This window comes from Rhinolophus sinicus, chromosome 18, assembly GCF_057876585.1.
Source record: "Rhinolophus sinicus isolate RSI-liver-muscle chromosome 18, RSI-T2T, whole genome shotgun sequence".
Taxonomy (NCBI): Eukaryota; Metazoa; Chordata; class Mammalia; order Chiroptera; family Rhinolophidae; genus Rhinolophus; species Rhinolophus sinicus.
The window spans coordinates 16,658,129-16,672,201 of NC_142518.1; the positions used below are offsets into that span (position 1 = coordinate 16,658,129).

Sequence of the window (14,073 nt, forward strand, 5' to 3'; positions counted from 1 at the left end):
TCCTTAGAATCCCTCAACACCTGTCTAAACCTTGTAATTACCCCCCTCTCTGGTCCTTCTTACTGAAGTGCCCCAGGTTCCTCTGGAGTGAATTCTTGCTAGCTGCAACAAGTGCAAAGAAGCTAATTTGATTTGACTACAGGTGTGTCCCTGGTGGTCTTCCATTGGTTGGCGTCAGCAGTGGCCTCTTTGCTTGCTACCAGCTGATTAGCATCAGAAAAGATGCTAAGGGGGACAGCCAGTTGGCTCAGTTGGTTAGATGGCAGTACTCATAGCACCAATGTCACCGGTTTGATTCCAACATGGGCCAGTGAGCTGCGCCCTCCACAACTAGATTGAAGACAACCACTGGACTTGGAGCTGATGGGTCCTGGAAAAACACACGGTTCCCCGATATTCCCCAATAAAATTTATATAAAAAAAGAAAAGACGCTAAGGAAAAGAAAACAAATGTCACCATTTTCAAATGTCTGCCATTTCTTCTTCTCTCCTCTTCCTCCCATGTAAATCCTGTCTTTGCCTTTGTTAGATGGAATTGATCTGTTAGTGGCTTCTTTGGTACACATGCAAAATAGCATGCTAATAGCTGCCTATATATGTCTCTGAGTCAGTCTGCACTGTGGTAGATGGTTACTGAAGATGTGTAAGTAACAGTCGGGGTCCCCACTGTGGCTCCGCATAGTTGATACCTTAAGTTCAGTATCAGACATCTCTCTCTTTAAAATGTCTCTCCACTATGTCTTCCAACTTGGGTTCCAGCTTTCCAACAAGTTACTTAATTTTCTTTTTTTGTGTGTGCAAAAAATAAGCAAATTAACTTTATTAAGTTACCACTTCTGTCCTTACATTGATTTGTTTACAAAAATATCAGTTTGAAATACATTATTAAAAATGAGTACACACAATAAATAGAAAATAGGGATGCGTGGTGCTGGAGGCATATTAACCAACTTAACTTCATCTGTTGCCCATTGTTGTAGACACAATTTGACGCACAATCAGCATTATTGAAAGAACAAAGTACCTGGGAGAAGGTTGCAAACTATGAGAACAGTAGCTTAAAGCTCTGGACCACTCACCAAAAAAAAAAAAAAAAAAAAGAACAAGAATTCACTGTTTATCAGGAAGCTAACCTCACTATAGCATTGAATTACCTACCACTTCCCATAAGAACAATTTTAAAAATTAGAAAAGTGCCAGGGAACCTTCATTAATAGAATTTTTAAGTCAAAGCTTTTACTGTAAGTATCTGATGATTACTCAAATATCCTAACCCATGAGGCCGGCCTATGACAATAAGTTATAAATAGTCTGAATTTAATAACTTAAACGTGATATAGTTAACATAATATATACTGGGTGAGTATCTCAACTAACCTCTTTTAGGTAATGGAACTAAAAGGTTTAAATTTACAGTTTCAGTTTCTGCTCAGAAGAGTGATGTCGGTATTCTAGCAATAGCGATGATGTCCCATTATTGTAAATATGCTACTGTACACATTAGTTTGAATTATGCTTGATTGAATTCTATGTACACGTGGTTCCATATTCCAAGTGCAAATTTTCAATGGTGTAGGTTTATCATCAAAGCTGGGTTGAACGAGTGCTTTCTGACCTCTGCAAACAAATGATAAAAGCATGTTCTAAAAGTGAATAAACTAAAATTACAAGTAGGTGACCAGTTCCAGTTCTTTTTTCTCTTTACGTGTGATGAACTTCATGAAGCATTAATTCCCAAGGTATACTGGTTTCTGGACCATACAGCTTACATGCTCTTCTTTCAAAGGCAGCTACCATCTGCTTCACAACTTCATCGAAAAATAATGTGGCAAGCTGAGAGTGTGGAAGTGAGCGAAATTCAAAGGAAATTGCAAAATCCAAGGTACAAGTTCTCGGGTAGCCAGGAAGACCTTGGCTAAAATGCCAAACAGTCTCCAAATGATTGAAAAGCTTCCAATCGGTACAGGATGCCTTTACCAAGTGTGGTTTCACCAAGATTACTACTGATGTATAGCGCTCCAACACAGGTGGAAACCCAATTTCTAATCGTGTCTTGCAGTATCCAGATCTCTTTGATATTATATCTGATTTTTTGCACCACAGAACAAAATGCTTGTAATCCTCCATTCCTGATACGACATCATACATTTCCTGCATAGAGTATCCAATAATTTTCCTCTCTGAATATTCTTTTGCTTATTAATGGTGCAGCTACTTTGAAGAAAGTTCTTGCATATATCTCCTTAGGCAACACTGAAGTATTTGGTGGAAGAGTTCTGCTCATCAGTATACCACAGGAAGCTAAATATCTGACATTCCGCGCAGGCCCCTGTGCCAGATTGGGGGCTCCAGCTGCTGTCGTTGACTTTGGACGACAACCCGAGACCGAGACCATCTTTCTCAGGGCCCTCTGACCAGTCCGAGCTGCCATGATCGTCTCACTGAAGCCGGTCACCAACTCCAGGACCAAGCCCACAGCACTGCCCTACTTAATTCTTTCTCTTCTCTGCAGCCCACCAGAAAACAAACAAAAAATCTCCAAACACCCAAACTCCAAAATGACATCAAAAAAGCCTCCCACTTTGTTAGGCAGAGCAATTTATCTCACTTAAGCCTCTACTTGAACACTGAGCAACTTTGCAGACCTAAAAACTCATTAATGAATGAGAAATGGAAACTAACCTGAATATCCAATAATAGAAAGTTTCTATGAAGATAAAATGCCTGTAGGATGAGGCCTAAAATCAGCACTATGTATTAAAATTGAAAACAAATTAACAAAAAAAACTATGTTCAGTGATTCTAATATGTAGCCAAGATTGGGAACGAACCAGACCGCTGCTGTCCAACAGAACTTTCTGCAATGATGGAAATGTTATACCTGCGTCGTCCAATAGACTGGCCACTAGCCACATGTGGCTCTCATTTGAGCCCTGAAATGTGGCTAGCATGACTGAATTTTTAATCTTGTTCAATTATTTTTTTAATTTTTGTTGGGGAACATTGGGGAACAGTGCGTTTCTCCAGGGCCCATCAGCTCCAAGTTGTTGTCCTTCAGTCTAGTGGAGGGTGCAGCTCAGCTCCAAGTCCAGTTGCCATTTTCAATCTTTAGTTGCAGGGGGTGCAGCCCACCATCCCATGGAGGGCATTGAACCGCCAACCTTGCTGTTGAGAGCTTACGCTCTAACCAACTGAGCCATCCAGCTGCCCCACAATCTTGTTCAATTTTAAGTAATTTAAATGTAAATAGCCATATGTGGCTAATGGCTACTGTATTGAACAGCACAGCTCTCATGCAGTGGTGCTCAAATTTTGGCTGGCATCAGAGACACCTGAGGAACTTGTTAAAAATGCAGAGGTCAAGCTTGCCTGAGCAAGCCTGGGACTCTGCTCTTTGTTAGTTCTCCAGGTTTCCCGTAGTGGCAATTCACAAACCTACTGGGGGCCTTGGCAAAATGCAGATTCTGACTTAGCAGGTCTGGGATGTAGTCTGAGAGTCTGCATTTCTAACGGGAGCCCTTGGCCTTCCAATGTTGCTGGTTAGGAGACCATGCTTTGGGTAGCGGGGCTGTAGATTTTGATTATATTTGTTTCAAGGAAAATTCCAAGTGAATGCTATTAGCCATTTTCAAATGTTCTCAGTGAAAGTTTTTTTAAAACTTTGTTTTAAAAATTGAGATAAAATTGACATGTGTAAGTTTAAGATGTATGTGTTTATTTGATGCATTTATATATTGCAATATGATTGCCACAGTAGCTTTAGCTCATACCTCCATCACATCACATAATTATCATTTATTTTTTGTGGTGAGAACATTTAAGATCTAGTCTCTTAGCAATTTTGAAGTCTACAATACAGTGCTATTGACTATAATCATGATGCTGTGTATGAGATCTCCAGAACTTCTTCATCTTCTAGTTGTAAGTTTGTACCCTTTAATAACATCTCCCCAGTTCCCCCAACCAGGGCAAGAGGTGTTTGGGACATCAACTGCCCTTTTATTTCCCGCCTCCTGTTCAAACCTGGTCAGCTACATTTTATCCTCCTGCCCCAATTCCCTAACATATTGGAAATGCCAGCAACAGCTTGAAGACTAGGAAGAGGTAGAAATCCAAGGTAAATGGCATCTTGATCAGATCTGTAGTGTGTGCAGTGCATTATTTTTCTTTCATAATTTACTGCCTGTTCCAGAAAAAAGAGCCCGTGTGTGTGTGTGTGTGTGTGTGTGTGTGTGTGTGTGTCAAGAGGGGCAGAGTGAGAGTATTGTTTAGAGAATTGACTAGTTGCCACAGATCACTATAACTGAAAACTGCAAGTTCTGCACAGCTTATGGCATAGAAATGGGATTTAACCTGTATTTGCCAATATCAAACAGTTGTATTTCCTACAGATATTAGAAAAACATTCCCTAAAATTGTTGCTAAAATTTGATAATAAGTGTAGATTCCTGATTAGTCAATAGAAAAGGGGATCTTTAGTGGGTCAGAAACATTATAGTGTCTTAACATGGGCTGACTTTTTAAGTATCAGGAAGTTAAATGCCTCTTTTAATGGGAAATAATGGGCACCCTCTTTTTATTTCTACATACTGGTGTGTTCCACAGTATCACCCATACATTGGGGCAGCTGCTCCTTTCTTAACAACACTTCAAGCCTACAAAACTCACATTTAGATAAAAGAACTTAATTGTGCACTGTGCATCTCAATTACAATCTTACAAATTGCAGATGCAGGCGAAAGGTGGGCTTTGTGAAATGGCTGGCATCCCACAGCCTGCCTGTGGGGAAGGGAATATTATCACCCAGGTCCTGTCTTTTCTGATCCTGGAGCTGGCCCTGGGTGGAGAGTCTGTCTGACCACTGTTGCTGGGGTCACCTTTACCTGTATTTTGGTTGGGACTTCCAGAAATTATCATCACCCACCTTCCCGCTCTTTTTCTTCTTCCTTGACCACTCCTTCTCAAAAGCCCATTCCAGCTTATTTTCTTCCCAACCCATAAATGCTGGCATCTTTCAAGATTCAATCCTAGGCTTTCATTTTATGAGGTATGATCAAAACATATGGTGAATGTTTAAATTTAAAAAGAATTATTACAGTAAAAGACACATTGCCATTAATCCCCCTCAAAATATTCCCCCTTGTTTCAAACACACTTGTCCCATTGCTCTTGCCACTTTCTGTGGCAGTTCTGGAAGTCTTCTTTTGTGAGCATCTTTATTTTATCCTCCATCAGGACAACACCCTGTGTCACACATCACTTCTGGTATGGCAATTTCTCTCAAATAAAAATATTATGGTGTGTCCTCATTCACCTTATTCACTGGATCTGGCACCGTGCGACTTCTGCCTCTTCCCCAAAGTCAAAATGATTCAGGACAGTGAGGCAGCCACGACAGCACAACTAAAGACATGAAAGAAGACTTTCAGATCTGCTTCAAAAAGTGGCAAAAACAGTGGGATAAGTGTGAGGGAGTATTTTGAGGGGGATTAATGGCAATGTGTCTTTTACTGTAATAATTTTTTTTTACATTAAACATTCACTGTATTTTTTATCACACCTCGTATAGTTAGCTGCTATATTGTGGAGACATATCAGTTTTTGACACTTGCTTTTTAAATTTGTACCTTTTGTTATTGCACAGCATCCCTCTTCAGTCTCTTGTAGGTTCTTTCATCTTCAATTCCTCCTTTCCTGATAATAATATTGCCATTTCTGTTTTTCATGATATCGACCTGCTAGCTCTTTGTTTCTTATAAATTATCATGTAAGACTGATATATAGACATGCATTGCTTAACGACAAGGAAACGTAGAGAAATGTGTCATTAGGCGATTTCCTCGTGCAAACATTATAGAATGTACTTACACAACCTAAGTGGTATAACCTACTACACACCTAGGCTATAACAGTATAATCTGATGGGACTACCATCATGTATGTGGTCCATCATTGACAGAAACATCGTATAACTGTACTTGATTTTATTCCTTCTATATTGTATTTATGCTGTATCATTTTACTTTGATGGTTCTTCTTTTTCCTTATTTATGTATTTATTTATGTATTTTTAATTGGGGGAATATTGGGGGACAATGTTTTTCCAGGACCCATCAGCTCCAAGTCAAGTTGTTTTCAATCTCGCTGTGGAGGCGCAGCTCAGCTCCAAGTCAAATCATTGTTTTCACTCTAGTTGTGGAAGGTGCAGCTCACTGGCCCATGTGGGACTCGAACCGGCGACCTTGGTGTTATGAGCACCTCGTTCTAACCACTGATCAAACTGGCCACCCACTTTTTCCTTATTTTTGCTACTTTTATTAAGTTGCTATCCTATTTTTTTGTTCTTACTAATATGGACATTCCATTGTACTTTTCCATTCTTTTAATGGCAACTTATTATTCTCTGGTATTCTTTTTTTTTTTTTTTTTTTTCACTTTCCCAAAATTTACTAAAGAAAAAGCAATGACGATAAATCTCTATAACATAGTAAATTTTCTGGGACTCTTCCCTCGAAAATGTGACATTTGATTTCCAAACACATGCCAGAGTGTACATGGTTCCCAATTGTACTAAGTAGGTGAGAGGCTGAAATCCTAAAGTGTTCATCTTCCAACTTTCCCCAGTCTGCGGTCTGTCTTTGGATCATCAATAATTGCCTGAACAGCTACTATGGCTTCATTAACTTTTGCCTGTAGCTCTCTGAGCTCTTCTCTATGCAGCAATCGCAGAATTTGAGCAGCTTCATTAAGAACTGCATCTCCTGTGCCAAAACCAAGAATATGCTTGTCTAAAGCAACAGGCAAGCCCTCTTTTGTTTGATTTGTTTTTGCAAAATGTGAGTTGCCTTAAGCATCACCAGGTAATCATCCTGAGGCTGAATCTGAAGGTTAGCCAAAGCCATTAACACCAGCCTTAAAATCAAAATTATTTACATCCAAATTGATCAATGGCTCTGCATTTTTAGCTGCATTGTCAGCATTTCTTGTATTATCAGGTACCAAGTCCTTGTATTTTTCAGCATTATCTCCATGCTCAAGTCTAACAGCTAAACCAAGAAACCAGTCAATTGTGTCTTGTCGATCTTGAATCTTGAAAGGACAATGAACATCTCTGAGATAATTTTCAAAGAACTGGGGCCAGTCACTGTTGTGGATGTTTCTTAAATTAACCTCTGTCTTCAATCTTGTAGTGTCTGATTTTCTGGTCTTCAAGCCAAACAATAAAGTTTCTAAATTCTGTTTCATCTTTGTATTTGAAGCCAGCAGGGTTGTGGTAGTCGAGGGCTGTCAGCATGCCTCAGAACACAGTCACCGATTCTGGCTCTAGTCCCCCGGGTTTAGGGCTTCGGCTGGGAGAGAAGTGAGGTGTGAACCACTCAGGCACCAGTGACTGGCGAGAGCTATTCTCTGGTATTCTTAATCGATTGCATATTTTGTTATCGTTATTTGAAAATAAGCCACCTCGACTATTTTATCACCAAGACAGTCTTTTTCTTTGTGTCCCCTACCCCAATAAGATGAGATGATTAGACTGTTTGCATTTCCCGTGCCCTTCTCGCCCTAGTTGAGAAGTTTCAAATGCTCTTTCCCTACTCCACCTCCATGCTCACCACATCCAATGCCTAGGTTTTTCTGAACTAATTTAGTTCTAGATTATTATTAAAATTGCCTTTGCAGCAACCTCATTTATTTTAAGAATCCTTATCTAGTGCTCATATTACATATTCCAAGACATTCATTTATGATTGTTTTAGATGAAACTACATTAGTATATTTTTTGTAAAAAAACAAACAAACAAAAAAAAACCCCAAGATGTATTTATTTAATATATTCAGTACAGGGACTTAACCAGAGACTTAATTTAAAAACAGAAACTAAACAAATACGACACTACAGCTGAAGATACAGAGTCCTATACAGAAATCAGGGATAGACCATCTAAGGGAAAAAAAAGATAGCACAATGAGAGAGGCTGGACAGCCCGGGTCAGGGCTCTTGGCTGGAGACCTGCTTTGGGAAGGTTTCTTTTTAAAGGCTGTGGGGTTTTTCCAGAGCTCGGCAATGGTCCATCAATGTTGGGTTCTCCTAGCAAGCTCTGGATGGAAAGCAGGATGGTCCTGACTTCATACAGGGCAGACCACTTGTCATTCAGGATATCCAGGCAGATGTTACCCTGGGTGTCCACGTTGGGGTGATAGCAGGGCGTGAGAAACTTCACTGTGGGCACGTTGTAGGGGTAGTCACTGCGGAACTCTAGGGAGATCTTATACCTCAGGTCTTCATATACTGTGCCAGCTGCTCCATGGATGCTCCCTCCACCCCCATTTTAAAAGGTTATCTGATTCAGGGAAGGCAGAAATTCCTTTGTCGCCAGACATTATGAGGGTCATTGGCTCTTGCTGTAACTTCTTGCCCATGAGGCTCTGTGCGGTGCCTCTGCTAGGCTTGGCTCCTTCACCGGCTGTGGCAACACTGGCGGCAGTTGGGTTGCAGTTCTGGGAGGACATCCGGGAGGCGCTGGCAAGGATATAGGAACTCAGAGAACGCAATTGTAACTCCATATTACATATTTTTAAAACTACAATCATTATCTGCTTAATTTAAACTTCAGTACTTGAGGCCTCTGTTTTTACTCATTTGTTGCTTGGTCAGAATTTCTTGAGTATTTTTCTCAAATAGGTCATGTGGTTGTTAAAGTTTTTTTAATTCTTAAAAAATTAAAAATATTTTCTTTTTCACGCTGATAGATGAATGAAATACTGGCTGGGTATGAGATTCTTCGGTCACAGTCCTTTACATTCAGTATCATCTTCTAGCATCTAGGACTTCTAGTTTTGTATAAGAGAAGTCCAATAGTCATCTTACTTTTCATTTGTAGATAACTTATTCTTTCTGATTGGAAACTTGAAATTTATTTTTCATTCGAGATTTAAAATTTGACCAAGGTATGCCTAAGTATGTATATCAGCTGTTGTCACAATAATGCTATGTAACAAACTACCACAAACATTTCATTGGCGTTAAACAGTAAGCATCTGGGAGGCGGCTGATTCACTACCCGTGAGCGTGGTGGGTGGCTGGCTACCAGCGGGTGCCGCCACTGTTGTTGCCAGCCGCAGATAGGTACCCGCGGACCCTGAAGTGTGTGTGCTACCGCAACCACTGCATGAGGCAACAGGCGCAGGAAGAGAAGGAGGCGTGGGAGCTACAGCTGCTGTACGGTACTCTGGAGGGTCTGGTACTGGACACCACCAACTGCATCATCCCTCCACAACCCGCCTCCAAGGTCTTCGGCTCTGTGTGTGCCACCCAATGGTGGGGTGGGGGTGGGGTGGCTCGGAGCCGCAGCGCCAGCGGGGACCGGAGGCGGCGCAGTGGACACCGGGAGCTCAGAGGTCAAGTTACAGAAGTTTTACGTGTTAACCAAGATGCTGCTTCAGGCAGGCCTCCCGGGCAGCCCACTACCGCCACTAGGGAAGCCCTTATCACCCGACAGTGCAGACTACTTGGTCCCGGGATATGGTCTCTGGAGGTGCGGCTGGGCTCGGGCTCTGAGAATGGCAACGGCAAGTCCTTTTCAGGGTCACACCTGTGCTGGGCCTCCAAGGAGGCAGGTAGCAGCTACCCAGGCAGCGCTGGCCCCGGAGGTGGTGGTGAGGACAACAGCCCAGGTCCGGCTAGCCCTCTGGGCTCGGAATCCGGTTTGGAAGCGGACAAGATGGTGAGACCGTGCCCGCACCAGGGCTGGACGGAGGCCCAGGTCCATGGCAGTGGACACCGCTGGACATCTTGATGCGCGTCTTCCCGGGCCACTGGTGAGGCATCCTGGAGCTGGTGTTGCAGGGCTGCGGTGGTGACATAATGCAGGCGATCGAGCAAGTGCTGAACCACTACCTTGGGGTCCTGGCAGCTGGCCTCAGCCCCAGACCTGCCGCACCCCCTGATAAGGCCGCCGTGGGTGCAGTAGCAGCTGCAGAGGACTGGTGCCCAGGCTGTGTCGACACCCTTGCATGCGGGGGGTGGGGTGGGGGTGGGGGGCGGGAAGGGGGCGGCAGCCTGCCTGCACCGCTGCAGGCTGGCCCGCTGCATCCCCGCACCAGACCTTTGCTGGTCAGTGCCATGGCTCTTGGGGTGCTGGGCTCGCTGAGCAGCCACTTGGCCTTCTCACCGTAGCCCAACGCCAGTCACTTCGGCGCTGACGCGGGTGCCTACCCGCGGGCTGCGCCTCTCGGCCTCAGCCCCCTGTGCCTCGCCTACTCCGCAGCGACTTGGCCTTCATGGCTCCCTACTCCACTGCCGGCCTGGTGCCCACATTCGATTTCCGCCTGCCCATGGCCGGAGCCTTCAGCGATCGTGTGTGACTGCTCTGCAGCCGCCACTGCTGTACACAAGGAGCTGACCTACGGTGGCGGCCTGCACGGACTTATGGTCAATGGAGCCCCTGAAAAGCAGTAGGGCAAGGGCGCCCGGCAGGGACCTATGGGGACAGAGTCCCAGAGAGCAGTCTCTCGGCCTGGCTTGGGGAGGTACTGGCTCGGGTAGTGAATGAACATCAACTGTGATTGGTTGGCCGTCAGCTGTAACCGGTTAGCCAATTGGCTACTGCTGTAACTGCCCGGGCTGTGTTGATTGGTTGGTTGGTTGGCAGGCAGAAAAAAGTGAATGGCGCACTACGATCCTCTGGATCCTACTGCATGTGTCTCGCCCCCAGCAGCCAGCGAGAATATAGAGAATATAGCGGTATGACTCCCCTATCTGTGGCTCCATGGGTGTTCCTTTTTGGCCTCACCATGTCCTACGTTTTTATGCAGGGAGCAGGACCAGAGACCCTGCATGACACCCTGCATGATAGACCCCAGCCTTGTTCCCGAGGGTTGCCAGCCCCTCTTCTCCAGGTGCGCTCTCTGCGCCCTTGCTGGGGCTCTCCCTCTCCAAGACACATGTTCAGTTTTGTTTTGAAGGGTGAGTGGGGAGAGCTGAGCAAAGAGGAACAGCCACAGATGCAGATGTTCTCGGAGGAGCTACGCAGCGGGGCTCTGCCTCCCAATGTTCTCCCCCTATATCCAGGTTCTTGGCGTCTGAAGCAAAGAATTGAACGCGATACCGAGATAAAGTGGCGAAAAAGCATTTTATGAGAAGAAAAGGTACACTTTAAAGAAATAGAAGCGGGCCTGAGTAGAAAGCAGTGGCTTAAGGGCCACTATTAAAAGGGCTAGTACACTCCAAAATGTGTGGAGCGGGCTGAGCAAAAGAAGAGGCTCAAAAAAAAAGGGGGGGCCAAAGGGCCAAGGCCCGGGCTCAAAAAAGGGACTGACTGGGGAGGACTTGGAGTTTTTATCCCTTTTTCTCTAGAATGGGCTGTTCCTTTCCAGGTGTGAGACCACTTGATTGACTCCTGTGATTGACAAGAGGCTATTACCTCATCTTTTTAGACTGTGCATGTTCTTTCCTAGAATTCAGTGTGTTATAATGAACTTCCTGGCATATGTATGATATTATAATGATGGTATAATGAGGCGCAGGTGAAACAAAGGCCATTGTGGCCTTTACTGTGCAGGTGTGAGTGACTGGTCTAATCTAGTTGGGTATTTTGTACCCATTTGTTTCCTCATAGGGGTAGATAATTACAGTGAGAAGGGGAAGTTTTGGACAGAGAGGGGAGGTATTTTGGGCGGTAATGCAGAGACCCGATGTCTATCTCTAACTGCCTGCCTTGTTTTCCCCTTGAGAGATGTGATCCCCATAAAATCTCTATGGGAAGTTGAGGGACAGAAGGTCTTCTCTGTATCTGCTTCCTGCTGGGCAGGGGCATAGAGCTGTCCGTACCTACTGGGGGATTCACAGAACTCTCACCCTATCTGATCTCAGATGAAAGGAAAGGATCTCGAGATCCGCCTGGAAGACCACATTGGCTTCTTTGGTTGCCACTGGCAATCTTGCTGGGGTATCCTCTGTATCCCCAAGACCCCTGAATGAGGAAAAATTGATTTTAATGACTAAATCCGTTAGCTCTATAGAGCCTGTGGCAATTCAGTCATTTAGGTGGCCTCAGTTGTCTAGGAGCTGGGCCCAAAATGGGTTGGAAAGAACTTTAGGCTTCAATGATTATAATCAACAAGTATACTGGCCTGGGGGTGGGGAGGTGTCTGGAATGGCTAGGGGGATGTTGGGAAGTCACAGGCTTTTAAGTAGTTATCTGAAGCAGGGATGAGAGACATTCTGAGGAGCAATCTTTAGTCTTGGATTCAGAAACTGATTAGAAGAGTAAGCAAAGCCAGGGGCTAAAGAGCTAAGAAACTAGGGAAAAGGAGACTTAAAATTTCTATAGTGAGGGGGCTCCCATATCACCAAGTCTCCCCAACTTTCTGGAAGGCCTAAATCTTGCGAATTCAGAGGCTACAGCCAACACACCCGCTCCTGCCTCTCATTTAAGTATGCCCATCCCACTGGCACGCGTGAGCTCAAATGGATAGGATAGTCCGAGAGTCTGTCTTCTTTGTCTCCCCTTTCCTTTAAATAATTTTAAATATTCACTCTGACAAATATAAATTTAGGATGTATTTTAAAAAAACAATAAGCATCTATTGATCACTCACACATCTACAAATCTAGGCTGGGTTTGACTTTGAGATTTAGGTTGGGTGCAGATCTTTGGTATATTTTTTCATCCTCCTCAGATCAGGAGCCTCCCAAAGCATGCTCTCCTCATGGCAGAAAGCAGAAGCACAGGACAGGGAGCACACCATGCAGGTATAATTCAAACTTCTGCTTTTATCACATGCATAACAGTCCATTGGCCAAAGTGAGTCACACTGACAACTTAAAGCCAAGGGTTAGGGAAGTACAATCTGCTCGTTCATGTTAGATAAAGGGGAGGGAATCAATATTTGTTGGACAGTAATTTAATCTACTGTTATGTATAAATTACCTACTGTAAGTGTCATGGAACCTACTGGGAACTTGGTGCACTTTTTTTTTTTAATGTATTGGGGTGACAGTTGTTAGTAAAATTACATAGATTTCAGGTGTATAATTCTGTATTACATCATCTATAAATCCCATTGTGTGTTCACCACCCAGAGTCAGTTCTCCTTCCATCAGCATATATTTGACCCCTCTTACGCTCATCTCCCACCCCCACCCCCCTTATCCTCTAGTAACCACTAAACTGTTGTCTGTGTCTATGAGTTTTTGTGTCTCATTTGTCTTGTTCTTTTGTTGTTTTTGGTTTATATACCACATGTCAGTGAAATCATATGGTTCTCTGCTTTTTCTGTCTGACTTATTTCACTTAGCATTATACTCTCAAGATCCATCCATGTTGTCACAAATGTTCCTATATCATCTTTTCTTACCGCCGAATAGTATTCCATGGTGTATATATAGCACAACTTCTTTATCTATTCATCTATCGAAGGACATCTTGGTTGTTTGCATGTCTTGGCCACCGTAAATAAAGCTGCAATGAACATTGGAGCACACGTGTCTTTATGGATAAATGTTTTCAGATTTTTTGGGTAGATACCCAGGAGAGGGATTGCTGGGTCATATGGTAATTCTGTTCGTCATTTTTTGAGGAACCTCCACACTGCCTTCCATAACGGCTTGGTGCACTTTTTAAATCTGTAAACTTAGCTCTTTGTTTTGTTCAAGGAAATTTTCGTTTATTACTTTCTTAATTATGCTTCTCCATCAGTTTTTTTCCTCCTTGATCTTCTGTTTTTGCTTGTTATGTCTCCTAGAGCTATCCTCCAACACTCTTTTTTCCTATGAGTTCTGCATTTTTGAGATATTATGCTTTGAGATATTTCTTCCCCTTCACCCAGAATACTAACTCCGGCTGTAACCGTAGCCATCCTTTCCTTTAATTCATCTAACGTATTTTTAAGTTTGAAATCATGGCATCTAGTTACAGAAATTGTATGTATGAGAAGAGGTGTGCGTATATAGGGTAACCAGCTTCTCCTGGTTTACCTAGGACTTCCCTGGTTTTAGCATTGGAAGTCCTATGTCCCTGTAACTCCCTCAGCCCCAGGTAAATCGGGACAGTTGGTCATCCTAATGCTGTATTT

General features: G+C 43.5%; 4 pseudogenes; 1 reads left to right on the forward strand and 3 right to left on the reverse strand.

The window, feature by feature from the left end:
• Nucleotides 1-933: 933 nt before the first annotated feature.
• Nucleotides 934-2,461, reverse strand: LOC109435733 (coenzyme Q-binding protein COQ10 homolog B, mitochondrial pseudogene; annotated as a pseudogene).
• Nucleotides 2,462-6,603: 4,142 nt separating this feature from the next.
• On the reverse strand, nt 6,604-7,300 carry LOC109435729 (tRNA-splicing ligase complex subunit RTRAF pseudogene; annotated as a pseudogene).
• A 687-nt stretch (nt 7,301-7,987) lies between these two features.
• On the reverse strand, nt 7,988-8,508 carry LOC109435734 (ubiquitin-conjugating enzyme E2 C pseudogene; annotated as a pseudogene).
• A 244-nt stretch (nt 8,509-8,752) lies between these two features.
• LOC109435728 (doublesex- and mab-3-related transcription factor A2 pseudogene) lies at nt 8,753-10,456 on the forward strand (annotated as a pseudogene).
• The last annotated feature ends 3,617 nt before the right edge of the window (nt 10,457-14,073 follow it).